The 22,745-nt window shown below is 39.5% G+C and overlaps 1 protein-coding gene across 6 annotated transcripts in view; it reads right to left on the bottom strand.

The window, feature by feature from the left end:
• CNOT4 (CCR4-NOT transcription complex subunit 4) overlaps positions 1-22,197 on the bottom strand; it is a 148,139-nt gene extending 125,942 nt beyond the window's left edge. For all 6 annotated transcript variants that reach the window (XM_032275909.1, XM_032275912.1, XM_032275910.1 and 3 more), the window contains exon 1: positions 21,926-22,197. The gene's annotated coding sequence lies outside the window, so the exon portion shown is untranslated. The remainder of the gene's footprint in view (positions 1-21,925) is intronic.
• Between the last annotated feature and the right edge of the window lie 548 nt (positions 22,198-22,745).

The following is a 22,745-nucleotide window of genomic DNA, read 5'->3' as shown; positions in this document are numbered from 1 at the left end:
TTCACTCTTGTTACCCAGGCTGGAGTGCAATGGCGGGATCTCGGCTCACCGCAACCTCTGCCTCCTGGGTTCAGGCAATTCTCCTGCCTCAGCCTCCTCAGTAGCTGGGATTACAGGCACGCGCCACCATGCCCAGCTAATGTTTTGTATTTTTAGTAGAGACGGAGTTTCACCATGTTGACCAGGATGGTCTCGATCTCTTGACCTCGTGATCCACCCGCCTCGGCCTCCCAAAGTGCTGGGATTACAGGCTTGAGCCACCGCGCCCAGCATTATGGACTCTTTTGAGTTGGTAAGAACAATAAAAGTAATAGTTCTTCAGTAAATAAATTATTGCCAAATGCCTAACAAAGCCACTTTTGTTAGTAGCAATATTTCATGGATTGCTTTAAAAAAAAAACCAGAATTGCTATTAGATTGTGGATTACTTTTAAAATACATTTTGGAGCACAGAGCCAATAAATCTCCTTAAGTAATCCACAGCTACCCAATAACCAGTTTGTCACTTAAAAACTAGCCAGATTTGAACTATGTATATGCCACTTGGTTGTAAACACAGTTTGAGGTTTAACACTAAAAAAGCATTCATTAAACTCCACATAAATCTTGTTTTCAAAAGATTTTTTTCAAAAAAACTAATATAAATAAAACCATAAACTTAAGTCTTTTTTTGAGCTCTGTTGCCCAGGCTGAAATGCAGTGGCATAATCTCAATTCACTGCAACCTCTGCCTCCCAGGTTCAAGCAATTCTCTTGCCTCAGCCTCCTGAGTAGCTAGCATTACAGGCACAAGCCACCACGCCCTGCTAAATTCTGTATTTTTAGTAGAGAACGGGTTTCACCATGTTGGCCAGGCTGGTGTTTTACTCCTGACCTCTAGTTATCTGCCCACCTCAACCTCCCAAAGTACTGGGATTACAGGCATGAGCCACTTGCACCCAGCCTAAACTTAAATCTTTGAGGGAAAAAAGCCAATAGCGGCTGTTAGAGCCTAAGTTTATAAAAATTAATAAAATGTGTGCCAGCAGAATAAGTCAGTGCAAGTGTTTTCTGTTTGTTTATTTGCTGGGTTTTATGTTTAACATAAAACCTGCTTTAAGCAGACAAAAATCTCTCCTCACACGTAACTTTTTCAACCTGTTTTTTTGGCTGATAAAATGTGCCTTTAAGTTTTAAAATTATGTTATGATAGAGGAATTATAAAATGTATTAATATTCCTGATATTAAGAAGGAAAGTAAATAAAAGATCAACTTTGATACTTTTAATTTCAAATACCCTTTTCAAAATTCTCCCAAGCAATGTAGATAAAGAATAAGTTATGCTTGTGTAGTACCCTGGGTAATGTATGGCAAAAGTCAAATAATTTTTTTAAAAAAGAAAAACTCAAGACTTGAGAAAGTTAGTATTAAAAAGGATAAAAACATAAAATTTGTTCCTTCAGAAAAAACAAATTCTTTTATAAATACATAATACCAAAATCATATTTTAGTGAATATTTTAGTGATCATTAACTGAGTTAAAACAACTTCAAAGGTTTTAGGGCAAAAGAGAAAGATAAGTTTAAGACAGCACTATCCGGCCAGGCGCGGTGGCTCAAGCCTGTAATCCCAGCACTGTGGGAGGCCGAGGCGGGTGGATCACGAAGTCAAGAGATCGAGACCATCCTGGTCAACGTGGTGAAACCCAGTCTCTACTAAAAATACGAAAAATTAGCTGGGCATGGTGGCGCGTGCCAGTAATCCCAGCGACTCAGGAGGCTGGGGCAGGAGAATTGCCTGAACCCGGGAGGCGGAGGTTGCGCTGAGCCGAGATCGTGCCATTGCACTCCAGCCTGGGTAACAAGAGCGAAACTCCGTCTCAAAAAAAAAAAAAAGAAGACAGCACTATCCAAGAGAAATATAATGTAAATCAAAATATAATTTTACATTTTCCACTAGCCATATTAAAAAAAAAGAAGAAACAGTAAAATTAATTTTATTTAACCCAACATATCAGCTCAACATGTAATCTATATTTAAAAATTACTAATGAGAAACTGTATACATTTGTTATTAAGGATTCTAACTCCAGTGTGTATTTTATACTTTATACTTAGCACAATCTCAATTCAGACTAGGCACATTCCCCTTCCCCTCCCACTTTTTTTTTTTTTTTTTTTGACACAGAGTCTTGCTCTGTCCCCCAGGCTGGAGTGCAAGGGCATGATCTCAGCTCACTGCAACCTCCACTTCCCAGGCTCAAGCAATTCTCCTGCCTCAGCCTCCCAAGTAGCTGGGATTACAGGCGCCCACCACCACATCCGGCTAATTTTTGTATTTTCAGTAGAGATGGGGTTTCTCCACGTTGGCCAGGCTGGTCTCAAACCCATAACCTCATGTGATCTGCCCACCTCAGCCTCCAAAAGTGTTGGGATTATAGGCATGAGTCACCGCACTTGGCCAACTAGCCACATTTCATGTGCTCAGTAGTCCCAAATGGCTAGTGGATACCATCTTGGACAACAAAGGTCTAAGAAAGAGCTTGAGAAAACAAGCATATATCTACCTTCAGACCAAGAAAATAAGTATTATAATCTAAAAGAATGTAAAACAATAGTAACATATATACAATGCCACAACAGTCAGGTGATTGTTAATCCCACTACATGAGCCTCTCTGAAAGAGAATCAAAGAAAAACTGATTAGAGAACATTTGCCTCTAGAGAAAAAAATGTAAAGAGATAAATGAGCGGGGCGCGGTGGCTCAAGCCTGTAATCCCAGCACTTTGGGAGGCCGAGACGGGTGGATCACGAGGTCAAGAGATCGAGACCATCTTGGTCAACATGGTGAAACCCCGTCTCTACTAAAAATACAAAAAATTAGCTGGGCATGGTGGCGCGTGCCTGTAGTTACTCAGGAGGCTGAGGCAGGAGAATTGCCTGAACCCAGGAGGCGGAGGTTGCGGTGAGCCAAGATAGCGCCATTGCACTCCAAACAAGAGCGAAACTCCGTCTCAAAAAAAAAAAAAAAAAAAAAGAGATAAATGAACTGTGAAGTTCTTTTTTTTGCCAACCAATCTCCAAGGTTCTTTATATACAGTGTAGTATATAACTCCTCTAGAAATCATTAGCATTTTTAGTTTATGACAAGTACATTCAAAGTAGTCAATAAAAATATCTTTCATTTTCTTTGCAATTTCACACATGATTTCTTCATTACATATTGGTATAAATTTCCCCTTTACTATCATGTCCAGTATCATTCTGTTGAAACATTATTAGGAAAAATAAAACTAACTCACATAGAAAGCCTAAGAATGGGTTTCAGGATTTCTGAAGGGTTTGAGTATAAAATACTAATTCAAATAGAGCGAAAAATCCTAAGAAATATATTATTTCCATCTGGGAGTATGGGAAACAGAAAAGGCAGATGTAGAGACAGGACACTAAACTTGGCAGGGGTTGGAGGAAAGTAAGCTTGTTACTAAAGGAGGTAGTAATGAAATAACAGACCTTTTCAAAAAGGATGATGCAGTATTCCATTCAAAGAAACTTTCAGGAATAGCAACAAACTCAGGACCTCCCTTTCCAATTTCCTCAGGAATATAGATGTCTTTGTACATAGGGTGGAAAAGAGAAGTGAGGAGAAAAGAGGAAGGCTATGAACCATGTCTGACAACTCCTTCTCCACCCGCACAAACAAGCACACTCAAAGCCTGCCTTATATGTGCCTTCAGGGCTGACATGATTTTGTAAAATACCATTGACTAGAATAATCTCTAATCTTATTAACTTATGAAACTTCTTAAATGTGGTACAAAATCTCTTGCCATTTGACTTAAATTTTCAAAGAATCATTTTGACTGCTATGTTAATAACAGACTACAGAGGCCAAGGGTAGAAGCAGGAAAACTTGTTGAAAGGCTGCTGCCATCACCCAGCAAGAGATGATGGTGGCTGTGGAGACAGTGAAAACTGGTTGAATTCTGGATATGTTTTAAAGTTAGAGCCAACAACTTCCTGAAGGAATGAATGTGGGATAAGAGGATAAGACAGCAAAAGAATCAAGAATGACTCCAAGGTTTCTAGCTTGAACAACTGGAAAGCTGCCAACAACTGAGATGAGAAAGGCTATGTGGACAGACCAGGTATCAGAGAGCAAAGGGAAAAGCAAGAATTCTATTTTGGACATGTTGAGTGTGACATGTTTCAGAGTCATTCAAGTGGGGATATTACATAGGCAACTGGATATAAAAATATGGAGTTATGGAGAGACATCAGGGCTGAAAAAATTAATTTGAGAGAAAATATTCAAAGTCACCAAACTAACAGAGATTGCTAAGGGAGTGAGCATAGATAGAAAAGATAACCAAGGAGTCAGCCTTGGGATATTCTCATGTTCAGAGGTAGGCAAAAAGAAAAATCTACTAAGAAGGACTAAGTAAGAAGGAGCAGCCAATGAATTTTGAGGAAAGCCAAGGAAACGTAGTACTCTAATAGGGAAGTTAAACAAGTATATCAAAGACAAGGAGAAAACAACTTTGTCAAACGTATATCATCCTCCAAGATAAACGGAAAACTGACTACTAGATTTAACAATGTCATTAGTTGGAAGACCTTAACAAAAACAATCTTAGTATAGTGGTGGGGCAAAGCCTGATTAGAACAGGCTTAAGAGAGAACATGAGAAAGAAATTAGAACAAGTGCATTTAGACAACGTTTTAAGGGGTTCCGCAGAAAGAGCAATTGAGGGAAGATATTTTTATGAGGAAAACAGTAACAGTATGCTTGTATATTGATGGGAATGATCCAGAAGAGATGAACTGATGATATACAGAGAGAAGGGAGAATGGCTAGGACAATGTCCAGAGTAAATAACAAAGGATGGGACTTTAATGCATTCATCAGAGGACGTGGGACTATATAGTAACACAGTGAAACTATACTAACATAAAGACACGAGCAAGGTCTGTGAGTCCAGATGTAGTCAATACATACATGTGGTGGCAGGAGTCTGTTAAGTGTTCTTCTGACTGCTTCCATCTTACAATGAAGTAGAAATCAGGTCCATCAACTGACAGTGAATATGAGGAAGAGAGTTGGAAGTTTGAAGAGAAAAGCAAAGGTACGAACTAAGTCACCTATAGAAGGGGAGACTGAATGGACTAAGGAAATCGAATATGATTGCCAGACAATATTCAGGGCAAGAAATCTGAAGTTCTTACCATGAATTTGAAGTGAGAGCAGTTATTATAGTTGTGTTTTTCTACAATAACTTTCAGCTGCACAGATGTAGATGTGAAGTACTCAGAAAGTTGATTTAACTAAGACTGAAGTTTTGCCAAATAATCATGAGGAGGCAAGAAAGGAACAAGTGAGTCAAGGGCATATGCAATTTATGTGGCAAATGAATTCTACTAGGTAAGGAAAGAAGAAAGGAAATCAAGGGGGCAAGGTACAGTGAAAAGGGAATAAAATCAGTGGACAGACAGTTTCAATGACAGTGAAGAATTGTTGAGTTGAGGTACCAGGCAGAATAGGCTGAAGAGATAGCAGTCAGAAAGAACTTAGAAGAAATGAAGAGGTTTCAAGTTACTGGTAATAACAAGTTATAAGACATGACCATGAGGCGAGGTGTGGTGGCTCACACTTGTAATCTCAGTGCTTTGGGAGGCCGAGACAGGAGGACTGCTTGGGGCCAGGAGTTTGAGAGTAGCCTGGGCAACACAGCAAGACCCCATATTTACAAAACATCTTTTGTAATGCATAAAAAAGATAATGACCATGAAGTGCTTTAAATGGGCTACAGAGTAAGATCATTAAAGAAGACATTTTGAAATTAAGAGGTCACAGTATTAGAAGGACTGTAGAGGTATATATTGAAATTACCAAGAATTAAGAGACCTAGTGTTAGAAGAATGACAGTGAGCCAGGAACTAAACTAGTCAAGAAAAGAGAAGGTGTAACCCAGAGTGCAGTAGATACCAGCAAACATGAGGTTTACAGACAATATAACCTGTTAACGACAAGTTTTAAGGAAAACAAGAGAATGGTAGACAACTGCTCCATCTCCAGGCTCCTGGTTCCAGTCAGTGGATCCAGGCTCTCTCTTGATTCCTGTTCAATGGAGTAGGTCAGGTCAGGAATAAGATTTTTGTTTGTTTGTTTGTTTGTTTGTTTGTTTTTAGAGACAGGGTCTCACTATGTTGACTAGGCTGGCCTTGAACTGGGCTCAGGGATCCTCCTGCCTTCACCTCTCAAGAAGCTGGGACTGCAGGTAGAAAATGTAGTTTTAAGTCTCAGTGCACAGGACTTCCCACTGATCCCTGATGGCATATCAGAAAAAAATGAAATATTTAATTGCCAATGTATAAGAGCGTCACAGGGGAAGCAGCATCCTCAGCAAAGTACAAAGTAGACAAAATGTTCAGAGAAAGAACAAACAAGGATACAGGAAATTTTGCTGATGATAGACTGTAATTCCACTGGGTTGCACAATGGCAAGATTTCAAGAGTTGAAGAGGATTGAAAAAAATAGTAAATATACAGGACCTACTGGGGAAATGAGTATCACCTGGGAGACTGGTAGTAACTGACATAAAAAGGGAAAAGGAATAAAGAACATAATGAGATTAATCCTGGTAGACTAATGCAAGTATTGGTGTCAAAGCTATATGAATACTGGAGGAAGGAATGTAGCGTTTGAAGCTCCCTGTCAATGGAAGACAACAGTTTGGGTAATCACGCTCCTGGTCTCGGTACAAAGAGCCCCCCTTAAACATTAATGATGGCTTACAAGGAAATTGTAATGCACCTGTAAGGTGTTATAGAATTTTTTAAAACTAACAAGGAGGTTAGAAAAGTGCTTAGCATCTAATAAGCACTCAAAGGTAGGCTTTCATCACCTAATCAAATGTAAAATAAAAGTATTGTAGCAAAGAAAAAAAGAGATTTAGTTATACATTCCTTTCCTCAGCTATTAATAAATGGGTTTCCCAAGTGATTTCCAGGAAAACCTGTACCAAAATAAACTCCGAAACTCACTAGAGAAAAATGAGGAAGTCTTTGATAAAGTTAAGTCCTATATAGTGTCCGTCAATCTGATAACTGGCTCTTCTCTAAAGCTGTACCAACAGCGCCAGGCGCAGTGGCTCACACCTGTAATCCCAGGACTCTGGGAGGCCGAGGAGGGTGGATCACCTGATGTCAGAAGTTCAAGACCAGCCTGGTCAACATGGCAAAACCCTGTCTATATCAAAAATACAAAAATTAGCCAGGCATGGTGGTACACGCCTATAATCCCAGCTACTCAGGAGGCTGAGGCAGGAGAATTGCTTAAACCCAGGAGGCAAAAGTTACAGAGATCACACCATTACACTTCAGACTTCAGACTGGGCAACAAGAGCGAAACTGTCTCAAAAAAAAAAAAAAAAAAAAAAAAAAGGACCACCAGCACCTTGAACACTTTTCTCACTCCATCCCACTTCAATGGTAAATTAACTTATTCATCCAACAAGCAAATATTGAGCACCTATTATGTGCCAAGTACTATTCCCAGAACCTGGAATACATCAGAGATCAAAACAAACATCCCTGCCCCACTGGAAAGAGATCAACAATGAACAGTTTATGTATTAACTTAATTACATGATATATTAGAACATAAGTGTTATAGAAAAAAGTCAAACAGTGCAAACATTAAAGGAAAGGGGCCTGAAATCCAAGTGTAAATAAATAGTGTAGGTAGATATTCAAAGTGTTCTCCAAGAACATCCAGAGAAAAGGCCCTAAGACCTTTCCATTTAGTTCTTGCCACTATTTTACAGTAATTTTATTAAATTCTTTTTTCTTCTATTTTTTTCTCTTCAGGCCACCAATTCTACTCTCTTACTTCAGCAGTAGATAGTAATAGCTAACATTTATCAAACATTTACCACATAGCATTGTTCTAAGTGTTTTCAAAAGATTAAATAATTACATCCTCACAATAGATCTATGAAATAGGTATTCCTTTTGCCTCCATTTTACAAGGGAGAAAACTGAGGCACAAAAATATTAAGCAAATTTTCCCAAGATCACATAGTTAGCAAGTAGCAGAGCCCTGGAGGAACACATATAACACACATTCCCCATGATGAAATTTAAGACCAGCCTGGGCAACATGGCAAAACTCCACCTCTACAAAAATACAAAAAATTGGCTCATGCCTGTAATCCCAGAACTTTGGGAGGTTGAGGCAGATGGATCACCTGAGGACAGGAGTTCGAGACCAGCCTAACATGGTAAAACCCTGTCTCTACTAAGAATACAAAAATTAGTCAGGTGTGGTGGCACATACCTGTAGTCCCAGCTACTTGGGAGACTGAGGCAGGAGAATCGCTTGAACCCAGGAGGCAGAGGCTGCAATAAGCTGAGACTGAGCCACTGCACTCCAGCCTGAGCAACACAGCGAGACTCTGTCTCAAAAAAAAAAATAATAATAATAATAATACAAAAAATTAGCTGGATGTGGTGGCACATACCTGTAGTTCCAGCTACTTGGGAGGTTGAGGTGGGAGGATCACCTAAGCCTAGGAGGTCGAGGCTATAGGGGGCCAAGATCTCGCCACTGCACTTCAGCCTGGGCAACAGAGTGAGACCATGTCTCAAAAAAGTAAATTAATTGATTAATTTAAGACCAATCAGTGATGGGTGGGAGCAATAGGTCACATCTGTAAATCCCAGTGCTTTTAGGAGGCCAAGGTGGGAGGATCACTTGAGCCGAGGAGTTCAAGGTTGCAATGAGCTATGATTGCACCACTGTACGCCAGCCTAGGAAACAGACTTTATCACAGTCTCTGCTTACCATCTTCTTAACCTCCCTGCAATCTGATTTACATTACCATTCTTAGTGTACTGAAACTGTTCTAATGTGGTTGGTCAGTGATACTCACACCACCCAGCCAAAGGATTCTTTATCTATTCTCATTCTCCTCGAACTTTGTATTGGACTATGTCCACCTCTGTGTCCTTCTTTCTGAAACGCCCCTGGCTACCTTGAAGCAACACTACCCTGAATCTTCCCTATTCCTCCCTCTCTGACTTTTCCCTTAGAAAATCTCTTCCTTTGGATTCTGAGACTTAAACTTTTCCATCTTCCTTTTACTTCTCCAATTGTTCCTTTAATAATACCTTTTTCACTTCTAACCCTGAAAGGTAGGAGCCTCAAAAGTTTAAGTTGGGTCCATTGTTTTTCTCTATTTAATTATTATTATTTTTTTGTTTGGAGACAGTTTCACTCTGCAACCCAGACTGGAGTAGAGTGGCACAACCACAGCTCAATCTCTCAATCTCTCAAGCTCAAGCAATCCTCCCCACTCAAACTCCCAAGCAGCTGGGACTACATGAGTGCGCCACCAAGCCTGGTTAATTTTTTTTTTTTTTTTTTTTTATAAATGGGGTCTCACTATAATTGCCCAGGGTATTCTTAAACCCTTGGGCTCAAGCTATCCTCCACCCTCCGACTCCCAAAGTGCTGGGATTACAGGCGTGAGCCACCACACCCAGCCTCTTTTTATATTCTTTATATTCTCATAGGGTCAGGCATGGTGGCTCACGCCTGTAATCCCAGCACTTTGGGAAGCCAAGGCAGACAGATTACTTGAGGCCAGGAGCTTAAAAGCAGCTTGGCCAACATGGTGAAACCCTGTCTCTACCAAAACATACAAAAATTAGCCAGGCATGGTGGCATGCGTCTGTAGTCCCAGCTACTCAAGAGGCTAAGGGAGGAGAATCGCTTGAACCCAGGAGGTAGAAGTTTCGGTGAGCCAAGATGGTGCCACTGTACTACAGCCTGGGTGACAGAGTGAGACCCTGTCTCAAAATAAAAATAAAATAGATTCTCATAGTCTCTTTTAAGGTTCATTCATCTGATAAGTATTTATTGAGCATCTACCATCAACCAGGTTCTGTTTGGGTTGCTTAAAATAGATTAGTGAACAAAACAGACCAAAAAAAAAAATCCTCTGTCCATATAGTGAAATAATTCTATGCTACCAAGGACACTGAAAACTATCTTCCCCTAAATACTATTTTAAACACATCACTCCCGTGACTTAAAAACAACAACAATAACAACCTTGCAATGATTCCTCTCTTATCAGCCACATTCAATTTTCTATGCCTTAGTTCAAAACGCTTGATAATCATTTTCTATTTTATCTATACAGGTTCATTTTCCATTACTCTCTGATTCAAGGGAATTCCAGGCAGGCCAGTCCTTTGATTACCCCTCAAACACATTCCTTATATTTCTATGTGGTCAAACGACTACTGAAAATGTATGTTTAGTACTTAGACATTTTTTACAAGTGTACTGAATTAAAAGATAAATTCAAAGATAAATGTTTTTGATTCCTTCAAATGCCAAAAAATAGCAAACACTTGTACAAGGCTACTATGTGCCAAACACTCTTCCCAGCACTTTATATACATTAATTCATTTATTCCACATAACAATCCAGGTATTTTACAAATGAAGCTGAGGCCCAAAGACAGTAAAGTAACAACCTAGGTCTCACAGATAGTAAGCAGGTGGCAGAACCAACATTCACACTTAGGCAGTCTGGTTCCATACTACATGGCATACTCCCAGCAGAAGTAATAAAAACAGAGTTCAAAACTGAAACTGAAAACTATATTTGACTATAAAGTTATGTATACTAAGTTAATCCTTTACTCCAAATAAGAACAGTATTTCCTTTTTAATATGTTAAGTTTGTTAAATTATAGAACAGTATATAATAAAAACCAAAATCTATAAACATGAATACACCATATATTATTCAGAATTCCCCAAAGCTGCTGAAAATACTTGCTAGGCATGACAAAAAATAGATGGCGACACAGGTCTAACTAATATTCTTCTGTCGGCATGCATATATTAAAGCATTTTGCTGTCATCCTTGCTTTCATCAGAATCAAACTAGATTTGAATACAATCTGTAAGTTATCTTTTTTTTCTTTTTTTTTGAGATGGAGTCTTGTTCTATTGCCAGGTTGGAGTGCAATGGCGCAGTCTTTGCTCACTGCAACCTCCACCTCCCGGGTTCAAGTGATTCTCCTGCCTCAGCCTCCCAAGTAGCTGGGATTACTAGCATTTGCCACCACGCCCAGCTAATTTTTGTACTTTTAGTAGAGACGGGGTTTCACCATGTAGAGCAGGCTGGTCTCAAACTCCTGACCACGTGAACCACTCTCCTCAGCCTCCCAAAGTGCTAGGATTACAGGTGTACACCACCATGCCTGGCTAATTTTTGTATTTTTAATAGAGACGGGGTTGCACCATGTTAGCCAGGCTGGTCTCAAACTCCTGACCTTGTGATCTGCCCACCTCAGCCTCCCAAAGTGCTGGGTTTACAAGACTGCCAGCTTTACTTTTTGGAAGCCAAATTCACATGTAGGACTAGGTCCAGTATGACAGAAAAAGATTTAGTAGAAGCAAAAATGCCCAGAGCATTTAACTCATAAAGGTGTTCTTCAACCTATCACCAACTCTGTGGCTAAAGGATCTTTGAAAAGGTTTCTAAGGACTGATTGAGAATGCAATTATTTTATAACTGGTGACATAAAATTAAAATCGAAAGGCAGCAGTTCTTCCATAAAACTATTCTAACATATTAAAAGATAGGGAGTACCTAACTACTACTTTATCATTTTCTTCTCTTTCCAGTTTCCCCTGCTCTTCAAGGAGAGAAAACACATGAATTTGTCAGGTTTTGAGATGGAGAGATTAAAGTGAACAAACCAGGCCAGGGACACTAGTTTGATCTAGAAAAGGCTAGACTGTATGTAGCCTTTCCAACTAGTAATGACAGCCTAACTAGAAAAGAAAAGGTATGCAGCTAAAGGCAGAAAGAAAAAAAAAAAACAATGCCATCAATTGCTTAGGCAAAAATGCACAGCAGCTACTATTGCCCCCTTTATTTTCTGCCTCTCCTCCCTTTTCCTGTGTAAGGAAACCACCCAAAGCACCCCCAAGGTCACTCATGGAAAACCAATTTCTTTCCAAGAACTGTATGAATTAAAAAAACATAAACCAGTAATAATTTGAGATTAATCTAATTTAATCTCAAATTCTCAAACTATTTAAAAAAGATTTTTCTAAAAGGCAGTCATTTTCTCCTCCCACCCTCAGCAACCCACTATGACACTCATAAATTAATTCCATACTCCAAGGGATTAAATACAAATCTGCTGGTGAAAAGGCTGGATTTGGCAGCTATCACTGAAGATATTCCCAAATACTAAGGTTCTCCTATATCCCATATTTGATATTTACTTCTATTTCACATACACTGGTGACAATGAGAAAGATGTATAATCCTTCTCAAGATTCTCTACACAAAGGAGATCGCAACTTAAATCTCAAATCCAAAATTAACACATTAAAACCCCTGTTAAAATAAACTCCCCAAGGAGAAGGCAACAGCTTTCTATTCTAGTGTTCATTTTCAACAGCACACAGGACCGGCTAAATAAAGAAGTTTAAAAATGTCAAAAAATATTTCTGTCACATCACAAGAATGAAAAAGGTCTAAGGATAGAGGCAATGCCAATGAAAAACACATTATTTCCCAATAATGTACTATATTGCATCATCTTAATCACCATAAGTATTTCCCAAGTCACTAAAAGGTCCATGGCAATATGATAGGTCCTACATTTTATAATAACAAAAATGTGGCCAGATGCAGTGTTTCATGCCTGTAAACCCAGCACCTTGGGAGGCTGAGGCAGGTGGATCACGAGGTCAGGAGTTCAAGACCAGCCTAGCCAACATGGTGAAACATCGTCTCTACTAAAAATACAAAAAATTAGCTGGGCGTGGTGGCCTGTAATCCCAGCTACTCGGGAGGCTGAGGCAGAGAATTGCTTGAACCCGGGAGGCGAAGTTGCAGTGAGGCGAGATCACGCCATTGCACTCCAGCCTGGGTGACAGAGTGAGACTATGTCTCAAAAAATAATAATAAAATAAAAAACAAGAAAGGAAATGCTAAAATTAAGTTTAATTTTAAAATTATAAGCACAACTGACATGTTTTCAGACTCAACTGTGAGAAACTTTGAGATCCACATGCTAAATACAATAGAGGAGGAATACCTGAGATATTGATGGAAACATGAAGATAATAAGTGGCAATACAGTATTATTCATCTACCTCATTTACAAAGTGAGAAATAAGACACCAACTTTTCCCCACCTTAAAAATAAAATGTGAAATTTTCCTTCACAACACAAAGTATGCTATCTAGAAATACACAACAGATCCAGAAAGTTGGCTTAAAGCAGGGTCAACAAACCAAAACAAAGAATAAAAGAACAACTTCAAAGGTCGCAGAACTTAAAAAAAAAAAGAAGAAAAATCCAACCAAAACATATATGGCTGATGTTTAACCGGACCTATTTTTTAATATTACCTTTGTAAAACAAAGCATAGCAAAGTAAATCAAAGGATAAGTTTTCATCTCACAATCTCCCTATATACTTCCTCAGCCTGCTGACCTAGCCTTATCCATCCTTAAAGGGAGCTGGTAGCTAGCAATATTTAATGCTCTACTTCATTAGAATTTTCTTTTTTTTTTTTTTTTTTTTTTTTTTTTTTTGAGACGGAGTTTCGCTCTTGTTACCCAGACTGGAGTGCAATGGCGCAACCTCGGCTCACCGCAACCTCCGCCTCCTGGGTTCAGGCAATTCTCCTGCCTCAGCCTCCTGAGTAGCTGGGATTACAGGCACGTGCCACCATGCCCAGCTAATTTTTTGTAGTTTTAGTAGAGACGGGGTTTCACCGTGTTGACCAGGATGGTCTCGATCTCTTGACCTCGTGATCCACCCGCCTCGGCCTCCCAAAGTGCTGGGATTACAGGCGTGAGCCACCGCGCCCGGCTCTGATCAGGCCATTATTAAAGTCATCCAGTAATATTTAGTGGTCATAGCTATTCAAACGAAAGTAGTCTCCTAAACCCCTTCTGAACTAATATACACATAAGAAGCAGATAAGGCCTAAATTTCTCTTTTACAAATGAAGCATGTTCTATCTCTTACTATAATAAAGATAATGTTTCTTTATTTTCCAAGCTCCTATTCCCCAGTGAATATCTTAAAATCATTCAAAAACACTGGTTAACTATTTTCTACCAAATGATTTTTTCTGTTTTTTTGTTTTGTTTTTTTTTTTGAGATGGAGTTTCACTCTGTACCCCAGGCTGGAGTGTAGTGGTGCCATCTGGGCTCACTGCAACCTCTGCCTCCCAAGTAGCTGGAATTGCAGGCACATACCATCACGCCCAGCTAATTTTTGTATTTACAGTAGAAACGAGATTTCGATAGGTTGGCCAGGCTGGTCTCGAACTCCTGACCTCAAGCAATCCTCCCACTTCAGCCTCCCAAACTGCTGGGATTATAGGCCTAATAAAACTTTTTGAGTCTCTTATTTGAGTAATCATCTATCACTTACTTAACAAAAGCTGGGCTTGGAAAACAAATTGCAGTTTACTATCAAAGACAGTCCACATTTCCTCAGTTCTCTATTCTTCAAAACTTCGGAGTCACTTTAGGGCATGTGGGACTATAGAGAAGATGGAATCAATTCTCTGCCAAATCCTGTAGAATTTCCACTCTAACATCTCTCAGAATAGCTCCTTACCTCAGTGGCTTGGTCTCTAATTTTTCTAACAAAACTCAACTGTCAACCCCAAAATATGCTACATACTACTGAAAGAGTAATCTTTCTGAAAACCACCTTCATCATGTTTTCTTCTGCTCCCTATCAATCTCTACTGGCTTCTTACCGCTTAGCAGATTAAATTCAACCTGACACCAATACACCTTTCATAATCTAACTCTACCCTACTTACACAAATTTATCTGCCACCATTCCCAGAAATTAACACTTTATTTCATTGAGATCAGACTCCTTATCTCCTTCTCACATCATGCTGGTCCCTACCAAGTGTTTGCTCTACTATGGTCTAAATGTCCCCTCCAAAACTCATATTGAAATTTAATTACCAGTGTGATGGTGTTGAGTTAACAACATCAACGATTAAGGGTTCTACCCTCATCAACGATAATGCCAGAGTAATGAAATAGATTCCTGATGCCAGAGTAATGGAAGTAGGTTCCTGATAAAAAGCAAGTTCTGCCCTCTCTGTTCCTTGTTCTCCCATCCTCTCTTGCTCTTCTACCTTACACCATGGGATGACATAGCATGAAGGCCCTTTGCAGATGCCAGCACCATGTTCTAGGTCTTCCCAGTTTCCAAAACCAAGAACCAAATAAATTTCTGTTGATTATAAATTATCCAATCTGTGGTATTCTGTTATAGCAGCATAAAATGAATTAAGACATGCTTCCATCCCCTATATAGAATGTACATAATGTTCTTCTTCTGGAGATGCTAGCCTATACAGACAGTATACAATCTTCATTCAAGTCCCATCTTCTTCAGGAAGCCTCACTCCTAGAACTTTAGTCTGAAGATATCCCTATACTAACATACTGGACTCAGACTACATGTAGCACACATTATTTGTATACTGCTTTGGACAGTGTTATTATACCATTATGAAAGTATTCCTGACAAGATAAACTCTACAAAGAGGTTGTGCCAAATCTTCCAGTAAGTGGTTCCATAAACACTCAAAGTCTATTTGAAAAGTTGATTAAGGCCGGGCACGGTGGCTCACTCCTGTAATCTCAACACTTTGGGAGGCCAAGGCAGGTGGATCGCCTGAAGTCAGGAGTTGGAGACCATGGTGAAACCTCATCTCTACTAAAAATACAAAAAATTAGCCAGGCGTCGTAGTGGGCACCTGCGATCCCAGCTACTTAGGAGGCTGAGGCAGGAGAATCCCTTGAGCCCAGGAGGCGGAGGTTGCAGTGAGCCAAGATGGCACCACTGTATTCTTGTTGCCTGGGCAACGAGTGCAAAACTCCACCAAAAAAAAAAAAAAAAAAAAAAAGAAGAAGAAAGAAAGAAAGGAAAGAAAAGAAAGAAAGAAAGAAAAGTTGATTAAATAACCCTGCTTTTGATAGGGCGTGATCCCAGCACAGCACTCTGGGAGGCTGAGGCTGGTGGATCGCCTGAGGTCAGGAGTTTCAGACCAACCTGGCCAACATGGCGGAAACCCTGTCTCTACCACAAATATAAAAATTAACTAGGCGGTGGCGAGAATTGCTTGAACCCAGGAGGCAGAGGTTACAGTGAGCCGAGATGGCACCACTGCCACTCCAGCCTGGGTGACAGAGTGAGACATTGTCTCAAAATAAATAAATAAATAAATAAATACATTTTATTTTGTCATGACATAGTGGCTCACACCTTCATTCAATCCCAGCCACTTTGAGAGACCGAGGCAAGAGTATCACTTAAGCCTATAAGTTTGAGACTACCCTGGGCAAGAATCTTATTTCCACAAAAAAATTAAAAAAATTATCTGGGCCTGGTCCCGTGCCTATAGTCAGAGCCACTTGGGAGGCTAAGGTGGGAGGATTGCTTTTGTACTTTTTTGTACTTTTTTAAAAATACCAAAAGTTTCCTTTTAAAAAAGTACCAATAATGTGTTTATTTCATTTTAAATGACAAAACTAAATATAATACTTTCTTTACCCAAGGAATATGGAGGTCCCCACTGACAGCAAGAAAAATGTTTGCAGAAAGATTTAATGCAGAACCCTAATTCTCATCTAAGAATAAAAGTTAGAGGAAAAAATATAATCAAATAGAAGGGATTTCCATGAAACGAAAAATTAATCTTAACTACCAAAAGCAATACTGTTTATACATTTTCATTCAATTAGAGCATCCACAAAAGGGTCCACCCAATTAACTGATTAAAATTTAAAAGTTTAGAAAAAAATCTTAAGCAAAATATGGGAGGCAGAAAATAAAGGGAAAAAAAGAAAAAAAGTTGCTGCAACCAATGTTCAATAGCCCAAATCAGCTAATGTTATTTTAGGAAATTCACAATCTGAAAATACCTGACGCTCTAAAAAGGAATGGATTAACAGGTTCTTAAATAATCAGAAAATCAGTACTTCCACTTTATTCCAAAGACCGAAAAATATGCTTAGAAAATTTCAGATATTTGGATTCATGACTATGTATGTTTGTTGCTATTAAGAAATGTTCCACTACTTTGAAATTTCAGTCTAACTGCTTTTCAAAATTCAATCACTATTTTGCCTACATTATTCACTAATTGCTTCCAAAAGCAGTAATATAACATCTACTTTTTTTTTTTTTTTTTTTTTTAAAACAAAGTGTTACTCTGTCACCAAGGCTGGAGTGCAATGGCACGATCTCAGCTCACTGCAACCTACGACTCCCAAGTTCAAGTGATTCTCCTGCCTCAGCCTCCCAAGTAGCTGGGATTACAGGCATGTGCCACCAAGCTGGGCTAATTTTTGTGTTTTTAGTAGAGATGGGGTTTCACCATGTTGGCCAGGCTGGTCTCCAACTCCTGATGTTAGGTGATCCACCTACCTCGGCCTCCCAAACTGCTGGGATTACAGGTGTGAGCCACCATGCCTGGACACATCTACTATTTTTAAGTGAAAGCATTTTATTCTTCTAATTACACTGCTTTTTGCCTTGACATTTTTTCCAAACCGGTTTTAGATATACACAAGCCAATTTTGATTATTTTGATTTCAAATTCTACTCCATAATTGCCTTAAATACTCAAGAGGTGAGATTTTATAGTCGTAACTTTAAAAGAAATTGTTTTTGAACAGTTATCTGACATACACACCTAAACAAATAGCAAGACTTATCCTAAAAACAATATATCATCTGCCTATTACCCAAAGCAATTAAAGCTTAAAACAGGACAACCCTTCTGTATAAACTGAGTTTAAGAATAAAGAAGCCATACTTAAGGCCAGACACAGTGGCTCTTGCCTGTAATTCTAGCACTTTGGGAGGCTGAGACAGGTGGATAACGAGGTCAGGAGTTTGAGACCAGCCTGGCTAACATGGTGAAACCCCTTCTCTACTAAAAACACAAAAATTAGCCGGATGTGGTGGTGAGCGTCTGTAATCCCAGGTACTCAGGAGGCTGAGAAAGGAGAATTGCTTGAACCCAGGAGACGGAGATTGTGGTGAGCCAAGATCGCGCAACTGCACTCCAGCCTGGGTAAGAAGAGCAAAACTCCACCTCAAAAAAAAAAAAAGAAATGTGTCACAGAACCAATTGATTCTATTATAGTTTAAAAAGTTGACATTTACCACATAATCTTTTCTAATAAAGAAGTCCACATAACAAGATTAAAAACTGTGAAGTTCTTTTAGAAAACCACTAAACCCATGATTGAAAAGTCCCATAAGATATCTTTCCTTGCATCACAAAAATAACTGGGCAAATTATGCTAGTTTTTAATTTGTGTACTCTCAACTTTTGAGAAAAAAATATGTATATATTACAATCTTTAAAATATTAAGGATATTGCCATCTTTTGTTCAGAAATGAGTATTTGTAGATTTTTCCAAATATCTTTGAGGTAACATAAAATATTATAAAATCTCAGAATGTGTTAAACAAGTTTTATCTAATACATGCTATTCCAGTGGGATGAAAACCATTTACAAGTTCCATTTAGATTAAGAAATCCTTTGAGAAAAGTATGTAGTACATTCTAGTTATACTGTTTCTAGAACAGCAAAAATTTCTATAACCTATTTCCCTACTGTTTTCTTCAGAACCAACTGAGCTGAATGTAACTTCCTTCACAAAAAGTCAAGACAGTATTATAGTTACTGTCAGAGAGCTAATTAACTGAATTTTTACCAGAGGCTGAAGTTTTCACAAATTAAAACCATTTTACTTAAATGATCTATAAAAATAGTAACACTGAGTTTAAATATATTCAATTGAGCACTATTTGCAGTCATATTTGAAAAATTAATTTTTTTCACACAAAACAACAAAAAGATAAATTTATTAAACTGAAGAATATAGATTCCTTTTAAAGCCAAGAGCAGAGAGGGGAAGAAAGGCAAGATTTCTAAATCCAAACTGCTTAAACTGATAAGATATTTTTTTCATTCCTTTAAAGCACAGAAAATCATTTTTAAAATAAAACTCCCCTAAAACTAGGAATTTATACTCTGGCAACACCCTCTTTCTTTTACAAAGTAATGAGTTGCAAGTTATCGCTAGTACTCCTATTTAGACTCAAGTTGAAGGGCATTACAAAAACAATTTTATTTTTCTGTATTTTCCCATTTGATTATAACTGTCTCATCCTAATTTTATAATAGGCCAACTTTAAGTGATTCGTGTTGAAAACCTTCTTACAGAAATAATCTATTGATCTTAAGAATTCAACTATTGAACCTGGCACAAAGTATTCCAAGTTATCAAAAGAAACAATGAAAGTATGAAGCTGCAATGTTCATAACGTTAGATCAAAAAACTTAAACCATGCAAAAATATTTAGAAATCTCAGCTCCCTTTTTCCTATCAAAAAGTTAAAGAATTTTAGATATCTTCTCTAAACGTACTGAAGATCCAAAAGTAAATTCCTTTTGACTTCAGAGGGCTGAAACAAAAAATTCAGTAACTGCAGGCAAAAAGTATGGAGGGGAGAAAATTACTTGAGAAAATATTTCGTGAGACAAACACCATTTTAAGAGAAAAGATGTATTAAAATCACTTACTCCCTTCTACCAAACAGTCCTCACTTAGAACCCACTGCTTACAATTCAGCCAAGTATGACTGCCAAGAGTTTCTAAACCTGTGTTCGGATTGTTCAAAGTGGAAAGCTTCTCCACCAGCGTATTACAAGAACAAAAAGTATATTTTTTAGAGTTAAAGATCAACTATTAAATACACTCCAACTGATAAACTAAATGTAAGTGATTTAAAAAAAAAAAGACAAACCTCAAGTTGTAACTTAGGACAAAGTTTGCTATATAAATTGCTTGCAATTCTAAGAGTAAGTATTTATTTAGTTTCCCCAAATTAGGGCTTAAGTGGCTGAAAGAAAAAAGAAGTTTCATAAACAGCTTTTCTAGCCTTAGTTTACATTTGGTAAAACACATCATTTATCACAATCAAGTGAACGTTATGCCAAATGTAAAGATTCCAAATTTTACAGGTAAAATTTTGTAAAAATTACAATAATCCAGTAATGGACTGCCACATGAGACTGTCACTGATTTTAAACATTTTTCATATATCTTAAGAACACAATGTCATGTATGTCATGTTTAAACTTGAGATGTATGTATTTGAACTATGTAATCCTGGTTGCTTTTCTGATCATTCTCTATCTCACAGTGGTCTGATTACAGCAAGAGCTCCTTCTTCCCATTACACCATTAGTCCATACATCTTAATTTTGCTTTCACCAAAACATGGACATCATAAGCCACCTCTTGCTTCCAGTTTCTGCTTTTCACTGTAGATAACAATGACAGTGAGTTCCACCAAATGCATGTATGCGCACAGCTTTGTCATTCTTTTCTCAGCCCTTCTTTTCTACAGAAAAAATACGAGGAACTTAGGTTTACATAAAAATATGGATTTTTCTTTTGCATACATATCGAATGGATTTTCAAGAGAAGACAATTTATTAAGATAACTATCATCCTACAAATGTCAACAGAACTTCCCAAATCCAAAAATAACTAAATCTGATATTAACTAGAGAGGAAATTTCCACTCCAATCATAAATAAAATGTCATCAATTAAGCTGAACATCAATAAAACTCAGTCGAAAATCAAGTCTCAATACAGAACCCACATATAACCCACATGCAATCAAAATACCACTTATATTTGCTAGGGGAGTTCACAGATGAATTCTGTATGTGCGCCAGATTTCTCTTATTTTGAAATGCTTGGGTTAATATTTATTGGTATAAATCAGAGCCCACACTAAGTGTCCTGGGGAGAGGCAATCCAAAGAACGCTTAGTAGCATGGTAAAACCGGTCCAAAATGAAAAGAAGGAAAGAAAGAAGCCACGTCCTAACACAACAGAGCGAATAAGCGACAAATAGATCACTGAAAGCAAAACGAAAACGTTCCTCTCCTGAGTAGCCTGAATAAAAGATCTTTACTCATAACGTTTAATAGTATTCTACCTCACTTCATTCACTTCCCAACTTCCTTTACTTTTCAAGGGCCACCACAGGGCATCCCTTTTTCTGGAAGTGTATGTTGAAAGGATCTGTGTAAGAAAGAGGGAAGGAACAGACAATTCTCAAGAAGGCTGAGAAACAGGTGGGTTAGCAGGAGCAGGAGCATAATCTAGATACTTAAGGGGCAGCTTTAAGATGACAGATGTGGTAGAAGGAAAGACTGCAAATCGGAAGAAGCTCTAGTGTGGCAGATACACTGTGGGCTGATTGCAAGCACCAGAGGGGGGGCAAAGGCTAACTCCAGAGTGGTAGCAGTGGAGCAAAAAACAAGCAGCAGGACGAGTGGGCAATGAGCAGCGGGATTAATGAGCAGCAGTAGCAACACGGGTCAGAGTGGAAGTGATGGCTTTGGTCTAGAGAGACGGGGGCCAGTGGGAAAGGACGTCAGACAGGGAAAAGGGGGTTGGGGAAACAGGGAGGACTGAGACCTAAGAATCCAGCCTCTATAAAAATGTAGGAGGAAAAGCTGGAGACCAAAAGACGCCTCGGCTCCCCAATTAAAGAAATTCTCGAAGGAGAGTCGCGGCTTGCCGCCGCGCTGCCTTCTGACCTGCTCCCTTTTCCTGATGGTAACTGCTGTGGCGTAAAGGGGAGAAGGAGGAAAAGGAGGAAGAAGACTGAGGAGGAGGAGGGTGAAGATGAGGCGGGGGGTGGGGAGAAAGGGGGGTGCGGCCTGTACAGTCCCAGAGAAGCCTCCGCTCTCTCGTAGCCGGTCAGCCCCGGGTTTCCCCTAAGCCCAGCCCCGCATAGACTCACCCGCCTGCCTTGCCTCGCTTTTCCCTCAGCCGACTCCACGCGCTGCCGCGTCCTCACAAGAAACCACCGAACGAGCGTCGGGGAAAAAACTCTTCAGCACCGGGCCTGATTGCTTCAGCGAGTCCGACCTTTACGGCTGAGAGGGAGACTCTCAGCTTTCGGTGGGTTCCACAGCCAGACGGGCCACCATCTTACATTAGGGTAAGACTCCTCCGGCCTCCCGTGCGCAGGCGCACGCCGATCGGCCAGGCGGGGCGGGGGAGGGGCGGCAGGAGCGGCGGGCGGCTGAGTGGGAGGTTGCGGCGGTCGCTCCCGCAGCATCCTGGGAGTTGGAGTCCTCGGAGGGTAACCGCCCAGAGGCACGCCGGGAGTTGAAGTCCTCTCTCAGAGGGCGGAGGGGATCGCCCACCTCACGTGGCTGCTGGACTGCTGCCTTTCTTCGTGTTTTCCTTCCTTCTCTGAGCGCGTATGCTGCTTCAATGTCATTTGGTCGGCTGCTTTCGCTAGTGATTCCGTGTCCTCGGTGTTGTGGAAATGTGCAACTCCAAAACTGGGACGAGGCTAAACAATTTTTCGGGGAGCCCGGAATGTTTCTTCTCTGCCCCGCCCACCAGAAATATCTAAACGCGGCGGGATAGAGGTGGAGGCAGGTTGGGGGGTACACAGAGCGCGGGATTTGATCTAGGGTGAGAATTTTACACAGATTTGGCGTCTGTTTGCGAGCAAGGAACAAACAGATGCCTGTTTAATTCATTTCCCTGTCCTTTACGCATTTAGGGCCACCACCCTTGATCCCTTCCTCACTGTAAAATCTCCAGTG

This window comes from Sapajus apella, unplaced genomic scaffold (genome assembly GCF_009761245.1).
Source record: "Sapajus apella isolate SASKATOON/1434 unplaced genomic scaffold, GSC_monkey_1.0 scaffold7, whole genome shotgun sequence".
NCBI lineage: Eukaryota > Metazoa > Chordata > Mammalia > Primates > Cebidae > Sapajus > Sapajus apella.
The sequence above is the reverse complement of the archived record's forward strand: the minus strand, read 5'-3'. Positions and strand labels throughout refer to the sequence as shown.